This window comes from Miscanthus floridulus, chromosome 8, assembly GCF_019320115.1.
Source record: "Miscanthus floridulus cultivar M001 chromosome 8, ASM1932011v1, whole genome shotgun sequence".
Taxonomy (NCBI): Eukaryota; Viridiplantae; Streptophyta; class Magnoliopsida; order Poales; family Poaceae; genus Miscanthus; species Miscanthus floridulus.
In genome coordinates this window covers 161,926,755-161,952,217 of record NC_089587.1, presented here as the reverse complement: position 1 = coordinate 161,952,217, position 25,463 = coordinate 161,926,755, and the positions used below count along the sequence as shown (strand labels likewise).

The window sequence follows — 25,463 nt, the reverse complement described above, 5'->3', positions numbered from 1 at the left end:
AACACTGAGGCCACGGGCTCCACCTCGCAGGACCCCTGAGGGTGGCTTCGCCTTGCCCGACCCCTGAGGGTTGGCTCCACCTCGCCCGATACCGAGGTCGTGGGCTCCGCCTCGCCCGACCCCTAAGAGTGGCTCTACCTCGCTCGACACCGAGTCCACGGGCTCTGCCTCGCCCGACCCCTGAGGGTTGACTCCGCCTCGCCTGACCTATGAGGGCGGGCTCCGCCTCGCCCGACCCCTAAGGGTTAGTTTTCCCTCGCCCGACCCCTGAGGGTTGGCTCTGCCTCGTCCGACACCGAGGCCACGGGGTCCGTCTTGCCCGACCCCTAAGGGTGGACTCCGCCTCACCCGACCTCTAGGGGCAGGCTCCGTCTCGCCCGACACCAAAGCCATGGGCTCTACCTTGCCCGACCTCTAAGGGCTGGCCCAGTCTCGTCCGACCCTTGGGTTTGGGCTCCGTCTCGCCCGAGCCTTGGGTTTGTGCTCTGCCTCGCCCGACCCTTGGGTTTGGGCTCTGCATCGCCCAAGCCTTGGGTTTACACTCCGTCTCGCCTGGCCTCTAGGGAGGAACTCCGCCTCACCCGACCCCAAGGCCGGGGCTCCGTCTCACCCGACGGAGACCCATACTGCCGCCAACCACTCCAAGTCCAAGCGTATGGGCCTGTGTCAAAGCTCTGACGCCAGGAAAGAGACTAGCATGCCTCGATATAGCCCATGACCCACGACGGGCCATACCTGGGGGTTCACGTTAGGAATAGCGTCGGGCGTACCAATGTTGTTCTGCCTAACCCTCGTACGAACACTGTCGGGCGCGTTAGTTCACCACGACGTCTGCCAGGACGGAGTGGAGCGTCATGACCGGCAGACGACGCCTGCACATTACGCTAGTGACGGACAGGGCCATGACGAGAAGGTGTCCCTATAGACGTCTACAGGGTCGGTGGGACCCGCATAAAGGAGAAGAAGGACCCGGCGATCCTAAAGGACTTCTTCCTCTTGTTCTCTTCTCCTCCTCCGCTGTAATCTGTGCTTTCCCTTGGCCTATAAAAGAGAAAGCAGGGCGTCCCACAAGTGGCATCGAACCAACAATCACATCACAACACGCAGTCGGGAAGCGACCGAGCCCTCGGCGCACGTTCGCTTCTCTCACCGGAGATTTGGGACATGTCCCTCTCTTGACCGTTTGTAACCCCTACTACGAACTTTCAGTGCTAGTAACACGAGCAGCAGCAATGAACTAGATATAGGAACATTCTGCTCGAACCAGTATAAACCTCGTGTCCTCTTAGCACACCATTCGGGCCAGACGCACAATATTAGAAATTTGCTAGCCGATGGCAACTCGAAACACCGACAATAGTCCCTAAAATTGGCCTTGAGGCCACTAGGCCGGGTTCAAGGCCGGGGCCGACCCTGGCCCATTCCCAGGAGACAGGCTATAAATGGGTGAAGAAAAAGAGTGGAGGGTGATGACAACAAGATTGGTCAATGATAACTAGTTGCAAAACAAGTCAAGCAAATCTATCTCCACAAGGTTTTTTCAACTAAAAAACAATCTAATTTAATGAAAAAAGGTAAACTATCCTCGCTATTTGCGGGCTAGTTATATTTATATTGGAATAAAAGTGTAAAATATAAAAGAAAAAAGAATCTACATATTCTAAACTAAAAAATGTTACATGAATATACATCTACACTATTGTCTATTGCAGAGAGCGCACAAATTGGTGCTGCTCTCCTGCTGGCCGGTCGGCCGCATGTCTCGTGTTCCAACGGCAATGTTGCCTCCGGGACGAGAAAGCGATGGTAACGCTAGCTGATGCCCTGCTACAAGTCGACTCCTTCGCTGGCACCAGCACCGGCACAGTAGCAGGAAGAAGTCGCCCCCGCCCCTTGCCTTCCGAAGCTCCAGAGCCTCCTAATCGATCTCAGCCTCGCCCATCCCGATGATTTGGCAGCGTCGCACGGGGTCAGCATCGGCATCGGCACGGCTAACTCCGGGATCTCGATCACCATGGCGGCCGTGGAGGAGCCAATGCCAGCGGTGACAGCGCCATGTTCAGACACCCTGAGAACACTGGTAGAGAACCGAGCTTTACTCTCGGTGGAGAACCTCCTCCAGTCCTGGTTCCCCACCCGGGAGCAAGCATCCGGGACTAAAGGGGGTCATTTAGTCCCAGGTCAAGAACCGGGACTAAAGGAGGACCTTTAGTCCCGGTGGGTAACACCAACCGGGACTAAAGGTGCCTCCTGACATGCCACGATGGCCGGCACCTTTAGTCCCGGTTGGTAATATGAACCGGGACTAAAGGTTTTTTTCTTTTTTCTTTTCTTTTCATTTTTTTGTTTTCTTTTCAAAATAGGTTTTCGAAGTCGTATTGTACGCTGCTAATTATATATTTATACGCGCATATAGTATGTTTCGGTTCAAGCATAATGAACGTATTAAATCACACAATTCAAGCATAGAAATATATATATATATATATATATATATATATATATATATATATATATATATATATATATATATATATATGCATGCATGCATCATATATATATTTACATGCATGCATGCATATGTGTATTTTACATTATATTATTTCATGTGCATATATTACAAAAGATTGCATTACAGTTGTTGTGACATAACAAGTTTTCTCTCATCCTCTAGCTTGGCTTCAATGACAGTGTTGGGTCGAAGTAGAACTCGCCCTTGGAATCGATGACCTGCTCATTAAAAAATCCGGCTATAGACTCTTGAATTGCTTTGATTTGGTCTTGCCGTATGACCTTTTCCTCCAACCATCGAGTCTACAGGTTTGAATTAAAGGAAAATAAATTAATATATGTACATATATATATATATATATATAAAGACATAGTAACACAATCAATAATAATAATTAAATGAATATATAGTGTATTTTTAACATACTTTGAGTCTCTCTGTAGGAGTTCTTTGGGAGAGCACCTTGATAAACTTGCAAACATAGTAACCACAGTAGTTGTTCCCCTGTTCCTGCCTCAGACACCACTTTACGAGAAAAAGATTTGTCATCCAATCTGGTGATCCGGTGAAAGCTATATGTTTAATTAATAAAGATGATGCAATTCAGGGGACTTACTTTCAAAGGGATTACATTCAGTGACGCTTTGCATTTTTCCATGTGTTGCTTCTCAATAAAGGTTTTCCAAACACTGCCCAATAAAAAATTTACCACGTCATCAGATATAGTTAATCATCATGTTTGTGTGTATATATAGTTGCTAGAGATCCCGAAATTACCTCTGGATAATATCTATCATATCCTTGGTAGTCTTGTTGTGGTTTTCTCATCAAGTCATAGATTATCAAGTGACTTTTCACCAGATCGATGTCCATCAATATCCAGTGATTGCTGCATGTGTTTATAGAATATAACGCATAACACTCATTAATTAACTAGAATCAACATATGAGCCATTAAAGATATGATCGACATGATTAACACTCACTTGAAGTTATAGGGAAAGAGTATATCCTTCTTGTGGCGTTGGTTCACTAAGAAGTTCATGAGGTTACTCTCTGACTCAGACTTCCAATTAGTCTTTGGAGTAATTGGGTCTTTGAATACTATATGGGGATCAACAAAACCAATTTCATTGCAGCCTTCCTTTCTGAGCTCTGTCATTATAAATCTGCATATATATAGTACTTGTTAGGATAATTTATATGCATATACACACATATGATGAGTTTAATAATAGATCGAAAGAATTATTACTTACAGGCAATAGCAGCTAATGATAACTTTGTCCAGAGAGGTTAGGTGGCATAGTTGATGAAATTCTGCAAAGTCAACATACATAACATCATCGCCACGGAACCAATGTTCGTCTCTAATTCTGACACCAACGCAGAAGTCTCCACTGGTAGACGCCTGCATGTACCACTTGTTTAGCAGGTACATTTGCGTCCCCAGATCAGATAAGGCTTGAGGGTTGTATAGACTCTGGCCTAGTACAAATTTTTTCTTCCAAATATCAACCTCCGCCGCACTCTCAATGTTTCCATCACCAAACATCTGGTAAAGGTCGAGACCAGTCTCATCAAGAAATTCACCAAGGTGATCCAAATCGACATCCGAAGGTATGTTTGCCTGATGCATTAATCCTAAATTCGAAACATATTCATTACCAACAACTAGCGGGGGGATTGATTGGTGCGCTTGTTGTCCGAGTTGGGCAACTCCTTTCCCTGCCCGCTTCTTTTTCTGTGCCGCCTCAATTGACTTGGTGAGAGTGCGGTCATAGTCTGATAACGTTGATTTGGACGGCTTACGAAATTCCCGCTGTTGTTGCTGGTAAGAAGTCACCTTTTTCTTAGAATATCTGGAGCTACGAAGAAGTACGGTTTCTCCGGGTTTCTCCTTGCTTCTTGATTCATTTTAAGTTTGTCATAGAATCTAGACATGTCTTTTTTATATGCATCAGTTCCTTCTTCCTTCTCTTCAGATATTATTTTGGGAATAGCCCTTGGTTTCACGGTGGCTTTCTTTGCAGGCGGGGACTGGTTCTTCATTTGAGGGGCTGGCCTCTTGCTAGGCTTCTTGGTAGGCGGGGGCGGGGGAGGCGTTGGAGACCTCCTTGGAGGTGTTGGCAGCGGCGTTGGAGACCTCCTTGGAGGTGGCGGCTGCGGCGTTGGAGACCTCCTTGGAGATGGTGTGGATGCAGCCTCGTCTTCCAACACAATGTCATCGTACAGAGCACTATGATGATCTGGCGATTGAATAATTGGATTTAGGTTGGGGGAGGATCTGCTACAAAAAAAGGAATGACATATTATTATGTGCAGATTGTTAATTATTTAAGCCAATACAAATGGTGAGGTAGTTCAGGAGGAGGTGGAGCCGACATCCCTGGAATGATGATGTAGCGCTTGCGCCATAGAATGAATGTCTTCTCCGCTTCTCCTAGAGTCTTCTCGCCATCACCTCCAGGAATGTCAAGAGGCAAATCACTAAAACCTTTTTCAGCTTTATCTACCGAGATGGTAGCATATCCTTCTTGGATTATATTCCCATGAATCCTTGGTGTCTTGGTTCGGTCGATAGGATTAACAAGACCGATAGCCACCTTGATTGTGGAATTCTCCTTCGGAATGTGTAGCTCACACGTTGTACAAGGTTCAGTGACGTCATCCACAGGGAAGCGTAGTCCTGTGTCCCCTTGATTTGGTATCTCCGTGGAAGCGCAGCTGCTTTTCAACTGAACAGATTGGCTAATGTTGATTCCTGGCTCTGATGCCTGCTTGCTTGCACTCACTGCTATTTGCACTTGCCTTCTGATTTCCTCCTGCATTCTCGCTTTAAGGTTTTTTTCCTGCTCCTGTGCTTCACGCACCACTTCCTCCAACCTCTGGAGCCGCTGTGCCTCTTCTTCCTTCTTTCTCTGGCGACTTCTGTAGGAAGGTCTGTCCTGAGGGAATCCATGCTCCCACGAGACACTTCCTTTGCCTCTAGTTCGGCCACCATGTTCAATAGTCCCGATGGCGTATGTCAGCTCATCCTTCTCTCTGTTGGGCCTGAACGCACCACTAGCAGTAGCTCTCTGAGCATAAAACAATCTTTCTGCTGCTTCTTGCAGTCTTGCGCCATAAACGCACTTCCCTGTCTCCTGGTCTAGTGTTCCCCCATGACCGAAAAACCAATTCTTTGCACGTTCTCCCCACTCGAGTGATTCTAGTCTGATACCCTTGGCAAGAAGGTCTGCTTCCATTTTGTTCCACTTCTTAATGGCAGTCGGGTAGCCACCTGATCCCAAGGTATGGTGGTATGTCTTCTATTGGGCATTACGTTGGTTCTTTATCACCCGACTCACACCCTCTTCCGAAGTCTTGTACTGTACAAACTCATCCCAATAGGGCCTCTGCTTTGAGATCGGGCCTGGGACAGTAAAATCTGGTGCTATGTTCTTCTTGACATACGTCGTGTATAGGTGTTTCTTCCAAGTCTGAAACTGGGTGGCCATCTTCTTCATTGCCCAATCCCTAACTCGCTCCTTCAATTCATCACCATCTATTATATCATCATAACCATCTGTTTGGAGCGTGAAATGTACCAAGACATCATTCCAAATTAACGCCTTGTCACGATCGGAGACAAAACTGATATGAGGAGCATTGGTCTTCTTCTTCCATTCACGGGTACTAATCGGGAGCCGGTCCCGTACAAGGTAACCACAGTGGTGCACAAATTTCATTTTATTCGCCCCCCCCCCCGGTTCTCCTGTATCCACATTGAACTCCGAGATGATGAAGCGGCCCTCCAATGGCTTTTTGGGACCTCGAACATTTTTACTCTTCGTTGTAGTTGTTGATGTCGATCCAGAGGGCTACAAAACATAAACATTATTTTTAATGTCATGAGCACACATAAGACATATGATAATATATATAGCTAATAATAAAAATATATACTTGGCCAATCTGTTGTTGCTCATTTTGTTCAAGAGCTAAGTACTGACTCCCGTCATCTGCATCCTCTTGCACATTATTTTTAGCACCATCATCGCCGGCAACTTGAGTGCCAGTGTTGATCAAATTCATCATCAACTCCTCCTCATCCATGTTTCTCGGGTCGCCCATCTAGCTTCAAAAAACAAAACCAATATATAGTACGTCAAATCTTTTCTTACATGCGTAAAATCTACGAACAATATGCATTATTAAATCTTGCCCCTCGGTCACGGACGCAATTCGCCACACTAGGACGAACTACGTCGGTACTAGGGCGAATTAGGGCTATACATAAGCGGCCGAGGGCAAATTGCGTCGGTGACTAGGGCGAACCACGTCGGTGACATCAACAGCGCGGTTCGCCCTAGTGTGATTGTTTAGCATTAACGATAACGATAATACGAATGTTGATCAACTAGGCCACGAGAAAGGGCGGTGTGACAAGAGTGGTGGTGCTCCACTCCGCCGTATATATGTCTGTACACATGGGTGAACGAGGGCGGCGGTGCTCCGCCGTATACATAGAAATGCATGGACGAACGAGGGCGGCGGTGCTCCGCGATGTATATATACATGCATATGAATACAAATGACGTATATATACGTGTCGGTGCGGTGGCCGGTGTGCTGACGACGACGACGTGAGGCGGGCCGGCGTGCTGACGACGACGACGACGTGAGGCGGGCCGGGGCGGTGTCGGTGCGTGATGTTGTGATCCTATGTACCATGTGAACCATGTAGTCATTCATCATATGAGAAAATTCTATGTTGATAATGTAAGTATAAGTCATTATGAAATGTAAGTATATGTGTCTTATTGCTAATATAACCATTACTATTTCCGAAATGATAAGAATTTATTTTCTTCTTCTACAGGCGATCTCTGATGCTATGATATAAAGTTTGAAGATAGTCTTCCCGGAAAAAATATGTAATGCTCATATTACTTTAGCAATATTAATATATTATATCTGTATATTCAAAGTTCACAAATGAAGAAACGTTGAAGTTTTCCTTCATTTGTCTGTAGCCATGCATGCAAGTCCAACCAAAACTGCTTACATCATCACATGTGATATTTTTTATAAACTAAAAAACGCTTAGTTTATAAACTGGGTATCAAAATTGAGTTCCTATTTGACCATTATATATCCTACAACAAATCCTTCAAAAAAAGACCCTACATGAATATATTTGGATAAAATTTCGTTAACAAACATTGATATATGAAGATAGAAAAAATTCTTCTATTGAAACTGCATCTTGGAATAATAGCATATCATATAGTGATGAATATATGGCGGTTGATGGGCTGGATCATTTTCAGCTTTAGTGACAACGACAATGGTTTCCAAATAATATATAGCGTGTTTATTATACAAGCCATGGATTTACATCGATCTAATTAATTTCTAAAGTAATTTCATTGGTGGTCCTTAATTAAACTTGTCATGAGTTCAGGTCCCAGTGATCTTAAAATGTATTTTAGTACCATAAAATGCAGTTTTTGACACTCTAAACTTGCTAATTTATCCATATAATATCCAAATATTCAAAACTTGCGTTAAGATATGGTTTTGAGATGTGAGCTTGACAACTCCATCTTTCTCTCTTTGGCCTCGCTCGCTGCATATATAGAGTTCCAAATATTCATTTTCAGTTCCTAGATTTTGTGATTCAAAATTTGGAATTTTCAATCGACCTCGAGCGTTGACATGGCTTCCACCAAAGTTGTAGTTTTCGACGTGATCTATAACTCGGCAGTGGAGGGCTCGGGCGAATGTACAAAGAGATCGATGAACATATCACCTCGAGCTCGGCAGTGGAGGGCCTCGGGCGCGGTGGGGCCACGGGCGCGGTGGAGGGGCCTTGGGCGCGGAGGAGGGCGCGGTGGAGGGCCACGGGCGCGCGCGGAGGAGGGGCATGGGCGCGCGCGGTGGAGGCCGCACGAGGAAGAAGAGGGCGGCGTCGGTGTCACGGAAGGCGAACGGACGCGGTGGAGGCGGCGCGAGGAAGAAGAGGGCGGCGGTGTTCGACGAGGAAGAAGACGAGCGGATCGATCTGCGCCAGGCGCTGGAGGTTATATATCAGAGAGAATTACTCCCGGTGCCAGCCACCAACCAGGAGTAAAAACCCTTTACTCCCGGTGCGTATTACCAACCGGGAGTAAAGGTACCTTTACTCCCGGTGCGTGTTACCAACCAGGAGTAAAGGTGGTAACACGCACCGGGAGTAAAGGATTTTTTTGGCGGGCCACGAAACTGCAGCCCACCTTTACTCCCGGGTGGGCTTCCCACCCGGGAGTAAAGGTGGCCTACAGTTTCGTTTCCCGCCTGTTTTAAGCAATAGTCTTGTTAAATACAATAGAAATGCAATAGTTTTTGTTAAATACATAGTAAATTAAATAAAAGGCATAAAATTATTTTGTTAAAAATATAAATTTTCTTTTTGTTTATTGCACATAGGAAAAATCTATAACCTAACTTTTTTTATTTTTTTGTTAGAATTATAAAACATAATGTAACTAATATTTATTATTTCGTTAATGCAAAAATGTAGTGTTTAATTAAAATTATTAAAACTATTGGTTTTGGACAGGAAATTTGTTTTCACATCATTTTAACGTTAATATTTTAATTTTTCATCACTCAGTATCCTAATTTACCTTTTTGAGAGAGAAATCGCACCAAATCAAACATTGATTTAATTTGAAACATGACATAATAAACATCTGAATTCACAATTATTACATAATATCTCAAACACACACTATATTAAATCACTATATCATCAAGTGGGCACAGCAGTGAACTTCTTCTTTACGTATGTCCCTTGGTTATGATCGCTTCGTAACCATGGAGTGTCCTCATCATTTACCAAGATGCTAGGGTCTTTGTTCACTTTGAAGGGCGGAATTCGGTCATCCTTTTCATATTCTTATGAATGTCCGACTTGTCCTCAATTCCCACGATGACTCTTTTCCCTGAAAGAACTATGTGGTGCTTTGGCTCTTTGGTTGAGTCATTATCGTTTTTCCCTCTTTTTGGTTTGGTAGACATATCATTGACATAGAACACCTGATTCACATCCTTGGCAAGGACGAATGGTTTGTCTTTGTACCCAATATTACTAAGGTCTACTGTTGTCATTCCATACTCGTTGTCTACTGTTACCCCGCCTCCGGTCACCTTGACCCATTGGCACTTGAACAATGGGATCTTCAAAGTAGGTGCATATTCTAGTTCCCATATTTCATCTATGCGTTCATAATATGTCTGCTTATTCCCATTCGGGTCTGTGGCATCTATGCGAACACCACTGTTTTGGTTGGTACTCCTTTTATCTTGGGCTACTGTGTAGAATATGTTCCCATTTATCTCGTACCCTTTGTATGTGACGATATGCCATGATGGTTGCATAGCCAATAAATACAGTTGCTCATGGATGCTCTCATCACCTTGACATTTTTTTCGCAACCAACCGCCGAAAGTTTCCATGTACTTATGCGTAATCCAAGCTTCAGTCTTCCCTGGAAACTCGGATCGTAAGAGATCCTTGTGTGTCTCAATATACGGATCTACCAAAGAGGAGTTCTGTAGAACTGTGTAGTACGCTTTATTGAAATAATCATCATCCGTACCAATATATGTTTTCCTCCCTAGTGTCCCCTTTCCGCTTAGTCTACCCTCATGTCTCGATTCAGAAACACCAATCGAGTCAAGGTCGGGAATAAAGTCAACACAGAACTCAATGACCTCTTCTGTTCCATAGCCCTTGGCGATGCTTCCTTCTGGGCGAGCACGGTTGTGAACATATTTCTTCAGGACTCCCATGAATCTCTCTAAGGGGAACATGTTGTGTAGGAACACAGGACCGAGAGTGAAAATCTCCTTGACTAGGTGAACTAGGAGGTGTGTCATAATATCAAAGAAGGAAGGAGGGAACACCAACTCAAAGCTGACGAGACATTGAACCACATCATTCTGTAGTTTAGCTAGATCAGTTGGATCAATTGCCTTCTGAGAAATTGCATTGAGGAATGCACATAGCTTCACGGTGGCTAGACGTACATTTGGAGGTAGAATTCCTCTTAATACAACTAGAAGTAATTGCGTCATGAGAATGTGACAGTCATGGGACTTTAAGTTACAGAATTTCTTCTCTGGCACATTTATAATACCCTTTATATTCGAGGAGAATCCAGATGGTACCTTGATGTTGTTTAAGCATTCAAACATGATTTCCTTCTCCTCTTTGCTTAGAGTGTAGCTAGCAGGACGTAAGTAATGGCGTCCATCATCTGTCTTCTCTGGATGCAGGTTGTCTCTTTCTCTCAAACAACGCAGGTCCTATCGTGCTTCAAATGTGTCCTTAGGCTTTCCATACACACCCATAAAGCCTAGCAGGTTCACACAAAGATTCTTCGTCAGGTGCATCACGTCGATCGAGCTACGGACCTCCAGGACTTGCCAATAGGGTAGGTCCCAAAATATGGACTTCTTCTTCCACATGGGTGCATGACCGTTAGCGTCTTTCGTAATAGGTTGGCTTCCATGTCCTTTTCCAAAGACGACTTTCACATCATTGACCATATCGAGTACATCCTCACCGGTTCGGTTGCGAGGCTTGGTCAGGTGGTCTGCCTTCCCTTTAAAATGCTTGCCTTTCTTTCTTACGGGGTGATTTGCAGGAAGAAATCGACGATGGCCAAGGTACACGACCTTTCGACATTTTTTCAAGAATACACCTCTAATATCACCGAAGCAGTGTGTGCATGCATTATATCCCTTGTTTGACTGTCCTAAAAGATTACTTAGAGCAGGCCAATCATTGATTGTTACGAACAACAATGCTCGCAGATCAAAGTGTTCCTGTTTGTACTCATCCCACACATGTACACCTTCTTTATTCCACAAAATGAGAAGTTCGTCAATAAGTGGTCTCAGGTACACATCGATGTCATTGCCAGGTTGCTTCGGGCCTTGGATGAGCACAGGCATCATAATGAACTTCTGCTTCATGCATAACCAAGGAGGAATGTTGTAGATACTTAGAGTAACAGGCCAAGTGCTATGACTACTGTTCTGCTCTCCAAAAGGATTGATACCATCTGTACTTAAAGCAAACCTTAAGTTTCTTGCGTCATTTGCAAACTCCGGGAATTCTCTGTCGATTGCTCTCCACTGGGACCCATCAGCAGGGTGTCTCAACATATTGTCTACCTTACGGTCTTCTTTGTGCCATCATAACAATTTTGCATGTTCTTTGTTTCTGAACAGACATTTCAAGCATGGTATTATAGGAGCATACCACATAACCTTGGCAGGGATTTTCTTACGCGGACGTTCGCCCTCAACATCACCAGGGTCATCTCGCCTGATCTTATACCGCGACGCATGGCATACCGGGCATGCATCCAATTTCTCGTACTCTTTGCCACGGTACAGGATGCAGTCATTAGGACATGCATGTATCTTCTCTATTTCTAGCCCCATAGGACAGACAACTTGTTTTGCTTCGTAGGTAGTGGCGGGCAATTCATTGTACTTCGGAAGCATCTTCTTTTGGATTTTTAGTAACTCTCCAAATCCCTTGTCAGATACACCATTCTTTGCCTTCCATTGCAGCAATTCTAGTGTGGTTCCCAACTTTTTCTGCCCTGCATCACAAGTTGGGTACAACAATTTCTTGTGATCTTCTAGCATCCGCTCGAACTTGATCTTCTCCTTTTCACTTTCACATTCTCTTTGTGCATCACGAATGACCTGACAAAGATCATCAGCCGGCTCATCTTCTGCGGCTACCTCTTCTTCAGCTTCTCCCATTGCAGTATCATTGAAGCACGCACCATCAAGAATAATATCATTGTCGTCCAATTGTTCTTCTTCACCTTCTTCCATTACAACACCGGTTTCTCCGTGCTTTGTCCAACAAATATAGTTTGGCATGAAACCCGACTTGAACAAGTGTGAATGAAGAGTCCTTGAGTAAGGATATTCCACCGTATTCTTACATATGGCACATGGGCAGCACATGAAACCGTCGCGTTTGTTTGCCTCGGCCGCACGTAACAAAGAATGCACACCGTCAATGAACTCTTGGGAGCGGCGATCAGCATTATACATCCAATGACGGCTCATCTGCATTACATGACATAAATATCATATTAAAACCTAGATCATAATTAATTATTTATACAACATGCGTGCCACCACAAAAGATACAAATTTATGAAAGCATCGCTACAATGTAGACAATCCCAACTACCACTAAAAGAACTAAAGCTAAAATACATTTCAGGAGCACAAGGATTTCGCGACCAATCTCAACTAAAACAGACAGATCCCCCGATTGTGCAACATCTTTGGGCTTCTTCGGCTGGATCACTGCCTCATTAGCCGCCGTATCTGCCTGTTGTGCAAGATATTTTTGCACGAGTTCAACATACTCTTCCTCCTAGTAGAAGCCTGAACATCGTCCACTGCCATCCCACTGAAATTAAAACAAAAAATTAGAACTTTAATCACAACCATCATGAAAATAGGTATAAACTAACCATAATCATTAAATACGATAAAATAACTCACATTGCGATCCGGACACTTGTAGAAGATACGATCCTTGTTGGGACCCTCCTTCTTCACTCGGTACTCCATCACAATCTTCGTCTCATCACGACACTTGCCGCATGGAATGAGAGGAAGGCCCGGCCTAAGTCGCTTTGGAAACCCATGAGAGGCCGAGGACCCGGAAGCAGTTGCCATCTACTCTCTATACTCATTTTTTAATACACTATAAATTTCTCCTTTTATAAACAAATAAAATTAACAAACTATAAAATTATCTAGATCTCTAAACAATGATATTTTTAATGGTCATTGTGTTCTCGTCTTTTACTGCGGCAGGTAAGTAATTCACATGATATTTCCGTAAATTAACAGAAGAATGGGAGTGTACACACATAACAGACTATTGCGACGATATCGGGACGTGTGAATAAATAACCATCCGTACTAGTTGACCTTGCTTACATGATCATCTCGGCGAGCATTTCTCCACCGGACGGCACCGTACTTGGCCACGGAAGAGCTCCAATTCTACGAGGAAGGGAACACGGTCTTCCACGACCGTTGTCGCTCTCCCTCGTAGAATCAAAGCTCCTCCTTGACGTCCGTTACCGCTCGGCAGAGAACATGCTCGCCGAAATGAACACGGTCCGCTAGTTCAACTAGTACGGATTTTCTATAATTTTCTAACTATTTTCTAAGTTTTTCATTTCATAAAAAGTTAAAATAAAAAGTACGGTGATTGACAGACTACTGTGACGATATCGGGACATGTGAATAAATAACCATCCGTACTAGTTGAACTTGCTTACGTGATCATCTCGGCGAGCATTTCTCCACCAGACGGCACCGTACTTGGTCAAGGAAGAGCTCCGATTCTACGAGGAAGGGAACACGGTCTCCCACGACCGTTGTCGCTCTCTCTCGTAGAATCAAAGCTCCTCCTTGATGTCTGTTACCGCTCGACAGAGAACATGCTTGCCGAGCTGAACACGGTCCGCAAGTTCAACTAGTACGGATTTTCTATAATTTTCTAACTATTTTCTAAGTTTTTATTTATATATACTACGTTTAGGTACGGTGATTGACAGACTACTGCGATGATATCGGGACATGTGAATAAATAACCATCCGTACTAGTTGACCTTGCTTACGTGATCATCTTGGCGAGCATTTCTCCACCAGACGGCACCGTACTTGGTCAAGGAAGAGCTCCGATTCTACGAGAAAGGGAACACGGTCTTCCACGACCGTTGTCGCTCTCCCTCGTAGAATCAAAGCTCCTCCTTGACGTCCATTACCGCTCGGCAGAGAATATGCTCGCCGAGCTAAACACGGTCCGCAAGTTCAACTAGTACGGATTTGCTATAATTTTCTAACTATTTTCTAAGTTTATATTTATATATACTTTAACCTTCTTTCATGTAAATATGCAAGCTTGAAGTGATTTTGAGCTCAAATTGCTTACAAATGAAAAAAAACCACAATAAAGAACCATAAATATATATAGTGAACAAAATGGCATAAGAAAATGGTGAAAATGAGAGTATGAGATTGGTAACCTTTACAACTGAAGAATCGACGGAGGAATCGAAGAAATCGACGGAAGAATGGATGGAGGAACAATGGAGGGAGGGAGGAAGCAAGAACACTGCTGCAGTGAGCTTCAAAATGTGCTGAGCTCGGGCTCGGGGAGGAAGGAGGAGACGGCCGATTTATAAAGGGAGAACATTTAGTCCCGGTTGGTGGATCGAACCAGGACCAAAGGTAACTTTCCAACCCCGGGCGCAGCCACGGCCCAGGAGTAGACCTTTACTCCCGATTGGAGCCACCAACCAGGAGTAAAAGTATACCTTTAGTCCCGGTTGGTGGCTCCAACCGGGACTAAAGGTCCCTGCCACCTCTGTCTAGCGCAGTAGCCGTTGGGCAGGGACCTTTAGTCCCGGTTGGAGCCTCCAACCGGGACTAAAGGTATTTCTAGTCCCGGGGGCAAAAAATTCCGGGACTAGAGCCCATTTTGGCCGAGGATCAAAGGTCTGTTCTCTACTAGTGGAAGCATGCTGGCGGGCAGGTTGGCGGTGGCGTAGTTCGCGGGCTCTGGCGGGACGGGCAGAAGAACCAAGCAGGAAGGCACCAGATGAGGATATACGTCGTTGGGCTTGGAGACGGTGAGCTGGCAGAGCGGGCAGGTGGTGTGGGAGGTGAGCCACATGTCAACGCACTCGGCGTGGAAGCCGTGGCTGCAGCGGGGCAAGAACCGGGCCTCCTCGCCATCCTGGAGCTCAGCGAGGCACACGACGCACTCCACCTCGTATCGCTGCCCCTTGTCCGAACCGTGGTACACCGTGACAGGTAGCGAGCACAGCAGCTCCGGGTCGACGCCCCTGCTAGCCCGCGTCCCACCGCTGCTACCACCGGCGGCCACCCACGGACCACGGCGCCGCCACCGGTGGCTTTGCTCGCTCTGCTGGCTTTCCCTGTCCCAGGCGTTGATGCAGTACTGGAGGGCGATGATGCCGAAGGCGAAGAAGACGAAGAGTAGGAGGATGCCCGCCACGGTGAGGATGCTAGCGAGCGTCATGTGTTAGATTGATCTCTAACCTAACTAGACCCAATGGCCCAGTTAGGCCTTTGATTTGCGCCCTGATCGGGGGTGCCCAGCCCACTATGGCTGGAGGGCCCCTGTCAGCCTGCACTATATAAAGAGGTGGGGGCCGACGGCTCTAATCATGAGGTTGACCTAAGCCGACCTCCCCACCAACACTAAAACCCTAATCCGATCAAGAGGGGTGCAGCCAGTGACGGGAAGCCACCAGCCGCGCTGCCCCGCTCCGACGACGGCAACTACACCAACATCCTCCCCGACCATCGCTGCCCATGCGCAGACTGCATCGACGAACCTGATGGAGGCCACCGGATCTTCCACCCCTGTGGTCTTAGGTTCGAACCCCTATCTCTCTATCTCTCTATCTCCATCTCTCTTTCTAGATGTACTAGGGCTTGTTTTGATCAACTGGTTACCTAGAAGGTCCTCGCTTCTACCCTAGATCGATCCTATGGTCATAACAATGGTACGAGAGCAGGTTGTTACCCTAGGTGTGGATCCAGATCTTGGGGTAGAAAGAGAAAGAAGTAGAACGATTCGAATTTTGATTCGGATGAAAGAAACTCTAACCCTAACCCTAGATTGGGTTCGGGAAAAGTGAAGAAAAGGAACATCCAAACCCTAGATCGGGTTTTGGGATAGAGATGAAAACATGGTTTCAACTGGAAACCGAACCTCAAACCCGTGAAGACATCATAGGAAAAAGAAAACAATGAAACCCCATCCCCAAACCCTAACCCTAATCCCCAAATCGGATGAAATCCGAGCACAAGAACCAAAGAAACAAAAGGGGAAGAGGGGGAAGGGGGTGGCTTACCTCGCCGCTGTACAGCGTTGCTGTCACGCTGGCGCGCGGGGAAAAGAAAGGGCCGGCCGGGGGCACTGCTCCCCAGGATCTGGCCATAGGGGCGCCGCGTCCAGGCCACTCGATGGCGGCGCGCTCACTCGCTGGGGAACGCGCACGCCGGCGAGGGGGCCGGCGATGGCGCCGGGGCTCGCTGCTCCACTGATTCGCCTGCTCGCTCGCTCGGTGCGTTGCTGCGCTGAGGAAAGTGAGAAGAGAGAGCAGAGTGAGGCTAAGAGAGAGAGAGAGGGCTAGGCCGAATGGCGCTAGGGTTTGCTCGGGGGAGCGCCGCGTCTGCATTTTATCCGAGCGAGATGCACGCTCGGCCGTCGGATCAGGATGGATGGCCGAGATCGAATAGGCCAACTCGCAGCCCAGGCGGCCGCACGCGGCTGAATCACTTTGCCGGCCCAGGCCTAGGTTGCGGCCTGGGTGCGGCTGGGCGCTGCTCAGCTGTGTGGGCCGAGCCGGTTTTGCCAGTCTTGGGCCAAAATAGTAAAGAAGGAGCCCGTTTTCGCATTTTTTCTTTTTCCAGAAAATTAAAAAAATGGAAATTAGCACAAAAGAAATTAGAAAAGTGATTTTCCCTGTGGGTAAAATTCAAGAAAAGAGTTCATTTTTCCGCTGCGTATTTAAAGATATAATTTTCATTATTAAATTCGAACCAACGGGAGAATTTAATTTTGAAAAATGGATATATTTTAATTGATTATAATATTGTTATTATTCTGACCAACGTTGATTAATGGCAATATTATGATGTTTTGTCTTGCATTAATTCTATTTCTGCCCAACGGTGATGTAGAATTAGTGTAGAGAACAATTGTATGTTTTAATTTTAACCAACGTTGGAAATAAGGCATGCAATTGTTATTGTTATCATTTATGTTCTCACATTATTTGAATTGTATTTTTAGGTGGATACAACTTGATGAGTTGTATCAAAGAAATCCCCACTCTAAAAGGTGATAACTACATTGAGTGGAAGAAAAAGATCGACCTAGCTTTCATCCTCGCTGAGGTGGACTGGGTAGTCACCACACCGTATCCCACAGAGCCTGTGGCACCGGTGCGGGAGACAAACGAGGCTGATGCCGCTTGGGCAACCAGAGAGAGGGATTTTGCATCCCAAAGAATGTCCTATGACCTTGAGCATAGAAAGTGGGTCACTGCCAACAAGAAGTGTTTGGTAGTGATAAAGAACACGATTGAGCCTGCTATTGTGGGCTCAATCCTAGAGTGTGACACCATCACTGAGTATCTTGAAAGAATAAAGAGTCAGTTCACTGGCTCTTCAAAGACATATGCTACCCAGCTGATAAAGCAGCTGGTGACAGAGAGATACTTAGGTAATGGTGGCATAAGAGAGCACATACTGAGGATGAGCCATTTGGCATCCAAGCTAAAACCAATGGATCTGGCTCTCAAGGATGAGTTCCTTATCCATCTGGTTTTTGCTTCCTTGCCAAAAGAGTTTGACACTTTTGTTGTCAACTATAACATACAACCCGAGAAATGGGACATGGAGAGGCTCATGGCTATGTGTGTGCAAGAGGAGGAGAGAATGAAGGCTGCCAATGGTGGCACAATCAATTATCTAAAAGATAATAAGAAAAAGAATACTAATGCAAATTTCTCCTCAAAGTCAAAGGGAAAGGGTCCCATGCTGCATCAGCCTCAGCAAAATAAGTTCACAGTGGATAAAGATCAATGTCTCCACTGCAAGAAGACGAGGCATTATAAGAAAGATTGTCCCGATTACCTAAAGATGATTATGGCAAAGAAAGGTGAGAACATTATTACGTTCATAAATGAATCCCTGTATATATAGTATTCGAAATCTACTTGGTGGATTGACTCAGGTGCAACTGTTCATGTTGCTAATTCTTTACAGGGATTTCGTGACTACGCAAAGAAGCGAAAGACACGTTAAAGTCGCAAATGGAGTCCAAGCAGAAGTTGAAGCCGTTGGCGATCTTTCTCTAGAGCTAGCTGATGGTTTCAAACTCATACTTAGAGATGTTCTTTATGTTCCCTCGCTACAGAGGAATTTGATTAGTGTTTCATGTTTGGACAACGATGGTTATGATTGCCATTTTGGAAATGGCAAATGTAAGATAACATATAATGATGCATATGTTGGTCATGCTATCTTACAAAATGAGCTTTATTTGTTATCACTACATGATGATGTGAATGTTGTATGCAATAATGGGAACGTTGCGTGCGACAATGTGAATGTATCCTCGTCTACGGATGTAAAAAAAATGAAAGAGAGCTCACGATGCGTTGTCGAAATTATAGCACTGTCGTTTAGAGGCCATATTTCGAGGGGGGAATAGAAAGACTAGTTAAGAATGATATTCTTCCTCCATTAGAGCTCTCAGATTTAGAACGATGCAGAGATTGCATAAAACGAAAGTATATAAAGAAAATTAAGAAAGATGCCAAACGAAGCACGGGAATTCTACAGATTATTCACACAGACATCTGTGGTCCTTTCCCCGTAAAGAGTGTGGATGGTTATGATTTATTCATAACATTCACAGATGATTACTCCCGTTATGGCTATATTTATCCAATCAAAGAAAGAACAGAAACATTGGATAAATTTAAGATATTTAAGGTAGAAGCTAAAAACCAACACAATTTAAAGATTAAGATAGTCAGGTCCGACCGTGGAGGGGAGTACTACGGTCGGCATACCCCATATGGCCAAGTTCCTGGACCTTTTGCAAGGTTTTTACAGGAGAATGGCATAGTTGCCCAGTATTCAACACCGGGCGAACCTCAACAGAATGGAGTAGCTGAAAGACGCAATCGTACCCTGATGGATATGGTGCGTAGTATGATAAGTTACTCCACCTTACCATTGAGCCTATGGATGGAGGCATTAAAAACCACCATTCATATTCTCAATAGAGTACCAAGTAAATCGGTGCCCAAAACACCGTATGAGTTATGGAGAGGAAGAGTACCCTCACTAAACCACTTGCGTGTGTGGGGGAGCCCTGCTGAGGCTAAAGTATTTAACCCAAACATTAGGAAGCTAGATCCCAAAACAGTAAGTTGTCATTTCATTGGCTACCTAGAAAAGTCAAAAGGTTTTCGTTTCTACTGTCCAGATAGACATACAAAGTTTGTGGAAACGAGACACACTGTCTTCCTAGAGGATGAAATGATGAGGAGGAGCATGGTAGCTCGAGAAATTGACCTTGAAGAGAAGCAGGTGTATGCACCCACTCCGATGATTCATGAGCCATTTTTCTCACTACCTGCTGTTGCTATACCGACAGTGCAAGACACTGTGGTGCCAGCACCTGTTGTTATCCCGCCTGTGGCAACAATGAATGATGATGAGGAACCTATTCTTTAGGATCCTATAGAACCTATTGCCACAAATGAGGGGGAGCAACAACAGCCTCAAACAGAAGATGTGCCAAATGTGGAGGCCCCTAGAAGGTCTTAAAGAGTTAGAAAATCAGCTATTCCTGCTGATTATGAAGTGTACAACACTGAGAAATTTCAAATGGAGGATGATCCCACCTCATTTGAAGAAGCCATGAGAAGTGATCATTCATCAAAGTGGCTTGAGGCCATGGAAGATGAAATGAAATCAATGAATGCCAATAAAGTTTGGGATTTAGAGATAATTCCTAAAGGAGCCAAAACAGTAGATTGTAAATGGGTTTACAAGACAAAGCTTGACTCTCAAGGGAATATAGAGAGATATAAAGCCCGACATGTGGCAAAAGGCTTTACGTAAAGAGAAGGGATTGATTACAATGAGACATTTTCTCTAGTCTCATGTAAGGATTCCTTCAGAATCATAATGGCATTAGTGGCACATTACGATCTAGAATTACATCAGATGGATGTAAAGACGTCATTTCTCAATGGAGACTTAGAGGAAAATGTTTACATGGCACAACCGAAAGGTTTTGTCATTGAAGGAAAAGAACGAATGGGATGCCGCCTAAAGAAATCCATTTATGGATTGAAACAAGCTTCAAGACAGTGGTACTTGAAGTTTGATCAGACAATAAAGAATTTTGGGTTTAAAGAGAATGTTGAGGACAATTGTGTCTATATAAAGTTTAAGAATGGGAAGTTTATCTTCCTTGTCCTGTATGTGGATGATATCTTACTTGCTAGTAGTGATGTCAGTCTACTACTGGAGACAAAGAAGTTTTTGTCCTCAAAGTTTGATATGAAAGATCTTGGTGAAGCTTCGTTCGTTCTAGGGATCGAGATTCACCGAGATAGAAGTAAAGGGGTATTAGGACTGTCATAAAAGGCATATATTGAAAAGATCTTAAAGAAATTCAGTATGCACAAATGTAGTCCCTCACCTGCTCCTATAGTCAAGGGCGACAGATATGGGGATTTTCAATGCCCTAGGAACCAATATGAGATCGATCAAATGAAAGTGGTTCCATATGCTTCAGCTGTCGGAAGCTTGCAATATGCTCAAGTATGTACGCGCTCTGACTTGGCATTTGTTACCGGGTTACTTGGCAGATTCTAGAGTAATCCTGGAATAGAACACTAGAAATTGGTAAAGAAAGGCTTGCGTTATTTGCAAGGAACGAAAGGCCTCATGATGACGTATAGAAGATCTGATTCACTCCATATAGTGGGGTATTCAGATTCTGATTATGCGGGAGATGATAAAAAATCCACGTCTGGATATGTATTTACTCTCGCAGGGGGAGCTATTTCATGAAAAAGCTCAAAGCAAACCGTCACTACATCGTCCACAATGTATGTCGAGTTTGTAGCGTGTTATGAGGCAACGGGGCAGGTGAACTGGCTACAGAAGTTCATACCCGGTTTGAAGGTGGTTGACGACATCTATAGACCACTAAAGTTATATTGCGATAATAATCCAGCAGTACAGTATGCTCACAACAATAAGTCAAGTGGTGCTACCAAACACATTGACATAAAGTATTATGTTGTGAAAGATAAAGTCCAGGATCAAGTCATAAGTCTTGAGCATATAAGTACAGTAAAGATGCTCGTGGATCCGCTTACAAAAGGCTTACCACCCAACATGTTCAGAGAACATGTAGCCGGCATGGGTTTAAGGAAAAGCCTATAATTCCTGGACAAAAGAAGGCCCAAAGATAAGTATCTATTTCAGAACAGAGTAGTGTGTTGTAGCTGTTAAATCTATCGGCAATGGACCGTGACGATGAGACATGCTCTATGCGCTAATCTGTGATGGAATGAACAAAAGTAAAGAATATGAAAGTAAAAGATGGAAAGAGATAAAGGGGGAGATTGTTAGATTAATCTCTAACCTAACTGGACCCAACGGCCCAGTTGGGCCTTTGATTTGCGGCCTGATCGGGGGCGCCCAGCCCACCATGGCTGGAGGGCCCCTGTCACCCTGCGCTATATAAAGAGGTGGGGGCCGACGGCTCTAATCACGAGGTTGACCTGAGCCGACCTCCCCACCAACACTAAAACCCTAATCCGATCAAGAGGGGTGCAGCCAGTGACGGGAAGCCACCAGTCGTGCCGCCCCACTCCGACGACGGCAACTACACCGACATCTTCCTCGACCATCGCTGCCCGTGCGCAGACTGCATCGACGAACCTGATGGAGGCCACTGGATCTTCCACCCCTGCGGTCTCAGGTTCGAACCCCTATCTCTCTATCTCTCTGTCTCCATCTCTCTGTCTAGATGTACTAGGGCTTGTTTGGATCAACTGGTTACCTAGAAGGTCCTCGCTTCTACTCTAGATCGATCCTATGGTCATAACATCATGATGCCCGCCGCACCTGCTGACGTGGGCACCGGGGGCGTGCCGGCGACGGCGCCGGCGCCTGCTTGGTCGGAGCCTTGCGTCATATCTGTCGGTGGAACGCGAAGCCCCGAAGCCCTAGTTGCGTTGTTGGCGCAAGCGGCAAGCGTTGGTGTGCTGTGTGGATCGGAGGTGGAACGAGCACTCGGGAGTCGAGAGCTCACGCACATATATATGGTGCCGTGACGACGGAGGAGGGCGAGGATTGGAGAAGACGTCGAGAAATTGTCGTGCGCATGCGCTTGCACCTGCCTACCTACGTGTGCGGCTGCTGCCAAGGTTTGTTTCCCGGTGGTAGCGCACCTGGCCAGGCGAGACCGGCTGCCCTTGCCTGCCGGTCAATGGCAGCGGCGAGACCGGTTTCTGGCCAAGGTTTTTTAAATCATTTAAAAAAATGATTTGCTAAAATTCAGGTGCCTAAATTTTAGTTTTCTTTAAGATGATGATTATTGCATATATTTTATATTAACATTGCTGATTTCGCTCATTGCAATATATGTTGGTGCTGCAATTTTCGGTGCCGAGAATAAAAAACATGTTAGATAAAACCATAAACCTGACAAAATCTAATTTATGTTGGCACAAAGGTAATTAATAATTTATAATTATTTCTAAGAAAAGACAAGGACAAAAATTTAATATGTTACTCCGTCCGTTCCAAATTATAAGTCGTTTTGATTTTTTTGTACATCCATTTTACTATGCATCTAGATATAATAATATGTCTAGATACATATTAAATAGATAAAACAAAAAAGTCAAAATGACTTATAATTTGAAACGGAGGAAGTATGATATAAAGATAAATAACAAATCATAAAAGTAATAATTTACTTGTAGTATAGTTGGTGATACAAGAGTGTTGCCTAAAATCATCGTATCTAAAATATAGAAGTATTAAAAAAAGCATGGCGTCAGTTATAGTCAACGTATATTCCGTCGCCCTCACGTCTCATGCGCGCTATCAAGAAAGAAAGAAGAAGGTAGATTCGCCTGCAAATTGAAAGATTCCATCTTGTCTCTTGCAAATAAAACTTAATAGTTGTGACTTCCGTTCCACAGAGGATATGCATGGAAGCCGCCATGACCAAGTTGAACTTTACACGTGCCGTGCTATATAGACAGTGTGTGAAGTGATGAGGTTCGTTATATATTCTCCTCTCAATTAATTAAACGGACTTGTTAGAGCTAGGACGCCGATCCGGTATGCTAGCCTCGGAAGGTGCTCTAGTAGCGGGCCCGTGCCACCCTACACGTCGCTCGCGTCGCCAGACCACGTGTGGGGACTGCTCGTGACCCGTCCCGTTTTTCATGCGTATTTCATGTGCAACACCCTGATACTTCTAAAATATTTAGACATATAAAAGAAGACAGATAAAACACTTGAAACATACTTCTGAAACACTTTAAACATGCGTGAAATATTTACAAAAACACCTGAAAACACTTGAAAGCGTCTAAAACACTTGCAAAAACACCTGAAAAACACTTGAAATCCATTGGAACATACGCAACATCCAAATAAAAACACTTGTAACATATGTGTGAAACATACTCCATTCGTCCCAAAATATCTGTCGTTTTCGTTTCCCGACAAACAACTTTGACAAAATATATATTAAAAATATTAATATTCATGGTACATAATTGGTATTATTGGAAAGATCTTTGAATCTAGTTTTTTTTAAATTATTTGAAGATACAAATGTTGCACGTATTTTTTACAAATCGAATCAAACTTGCGGCACGAAAACCAAAAGCGACAAATAATTTGAGACAGAGGGAGTATGCACCATCCAGATAAACACACTTACAACGTACGTAAGAATAGATAAAACTTTAGAAACAGACGCTTATAATATACGTGTACAACCATTGCAATATATGTAACATACCAATCTACTTTTACAACATCTATCTAAAACACTTAAAACATATATCTAAAACAACTGAAGCACTTAAGAAATAGACTCATAACATGTTTGAAAAAAGTCTTCAACACAGCATCGCCGGTGGCCGCGGCCTACTGCTGACGAACTGTGGTGACGCGGGACTCCCCTTCCCGCCGATGGCATGCACGAGATGGATGGGGACACAGGCGCAGACCTCTCTACGTGCACGCGCAGGCGTCCCCTGCCTCCCATTCCATGACAGGCGAGGTGGAGGGGGGCGCGACGCTGGATGGCACGAAGCAGCGTGGGAAGGAGCCAGGTGCGGCGCTACCGCGCCGGAGAAGGCCACGGCGGTCGGCCCCTACGACGGAGAAGGCGAGCGGCGTGAAGAAGCGTGCTGAGCAGAGTGGGCCAAGCCGTTAATTAATTGGACAACAAATAAGCCGTGACGGGTCGCGTATTTCCTTCTCCGCCACGCCTCCCCTTTCCTGTCTTCTTCTACCTCCGACTTCTCCCTCCCCGCGCCCCTACCATCGGTATCCACTGCCTCACCGCAACACCCACAGTATGCCCCTACCCTTCGACTCTGCCCTCCACTAACCAGAGGGACTGTGGCGACGAGGGAGGGCGAGGATCGGAGAAGACGCTGAGAAGTTGTCGTGTGCTTGCACTGCGTGCGGTGCGGCCAAGATTTGTTTTCCGGTGGTAGCGCACCTGGCCAGGCGAGACTGGCTACGGCCTGCCGGTCAATGGCGGCGGTGGGAGCCATCGTGGTTGTGGAAGGCATCTTTGGGCCTGTTTGATATGGGGCTTTTGGTTGTCCCGGCGCCCTCCAGCTGCAAGCACCATTGTTTGATTCCTCTGGCCCAGCTTCCGGCCCGGCCCTCCAGCTGCAAACCCCCCTCTCTCTCCTACACCCGGGGAAACCGAAAAAAGGTTCGTTTCTCTGGTGCCCGGCTGCCTCGTGCGTCCACGCAAGGATGCGGTTACCTTCCTCTCACCCACCGCGCCGCGCCTTCGATTTCCTCCTCCTCGGCGTCGCGTTCGGCTGCTTCGATGGCGCCAAGGTGCGCAAGGACCGGGTGTTGCTGGTGGAGCCGGCAGCCGTGGTGGCGGAGCTAGACCCGGTGGTGCCGGCGCGGGGGGCGTGCTCACGGCGATGCTGTTCCTGAGGCGCGCCGATGGCCGGCCGCAGTACACGGCCGACGAGGCGCTCGCGTTCGTGGCCGGGAGCGTCGGCGG

General features: G+C 45.5%; 1 pseudogene; it reads right to left on the bottom strand.

Moving 5' to 3' along the window:
- Positions 1-1,812: 1,812 nt before the first annotated feature.
- Positions 1,813-25,070, bottom strand: LOC136473875 (E3 ubiquitin-protein ligase EL5-like; annotated as a pseudogene).
- Positions 25,071-25,463: the final 393 nt, after the last annotated feature.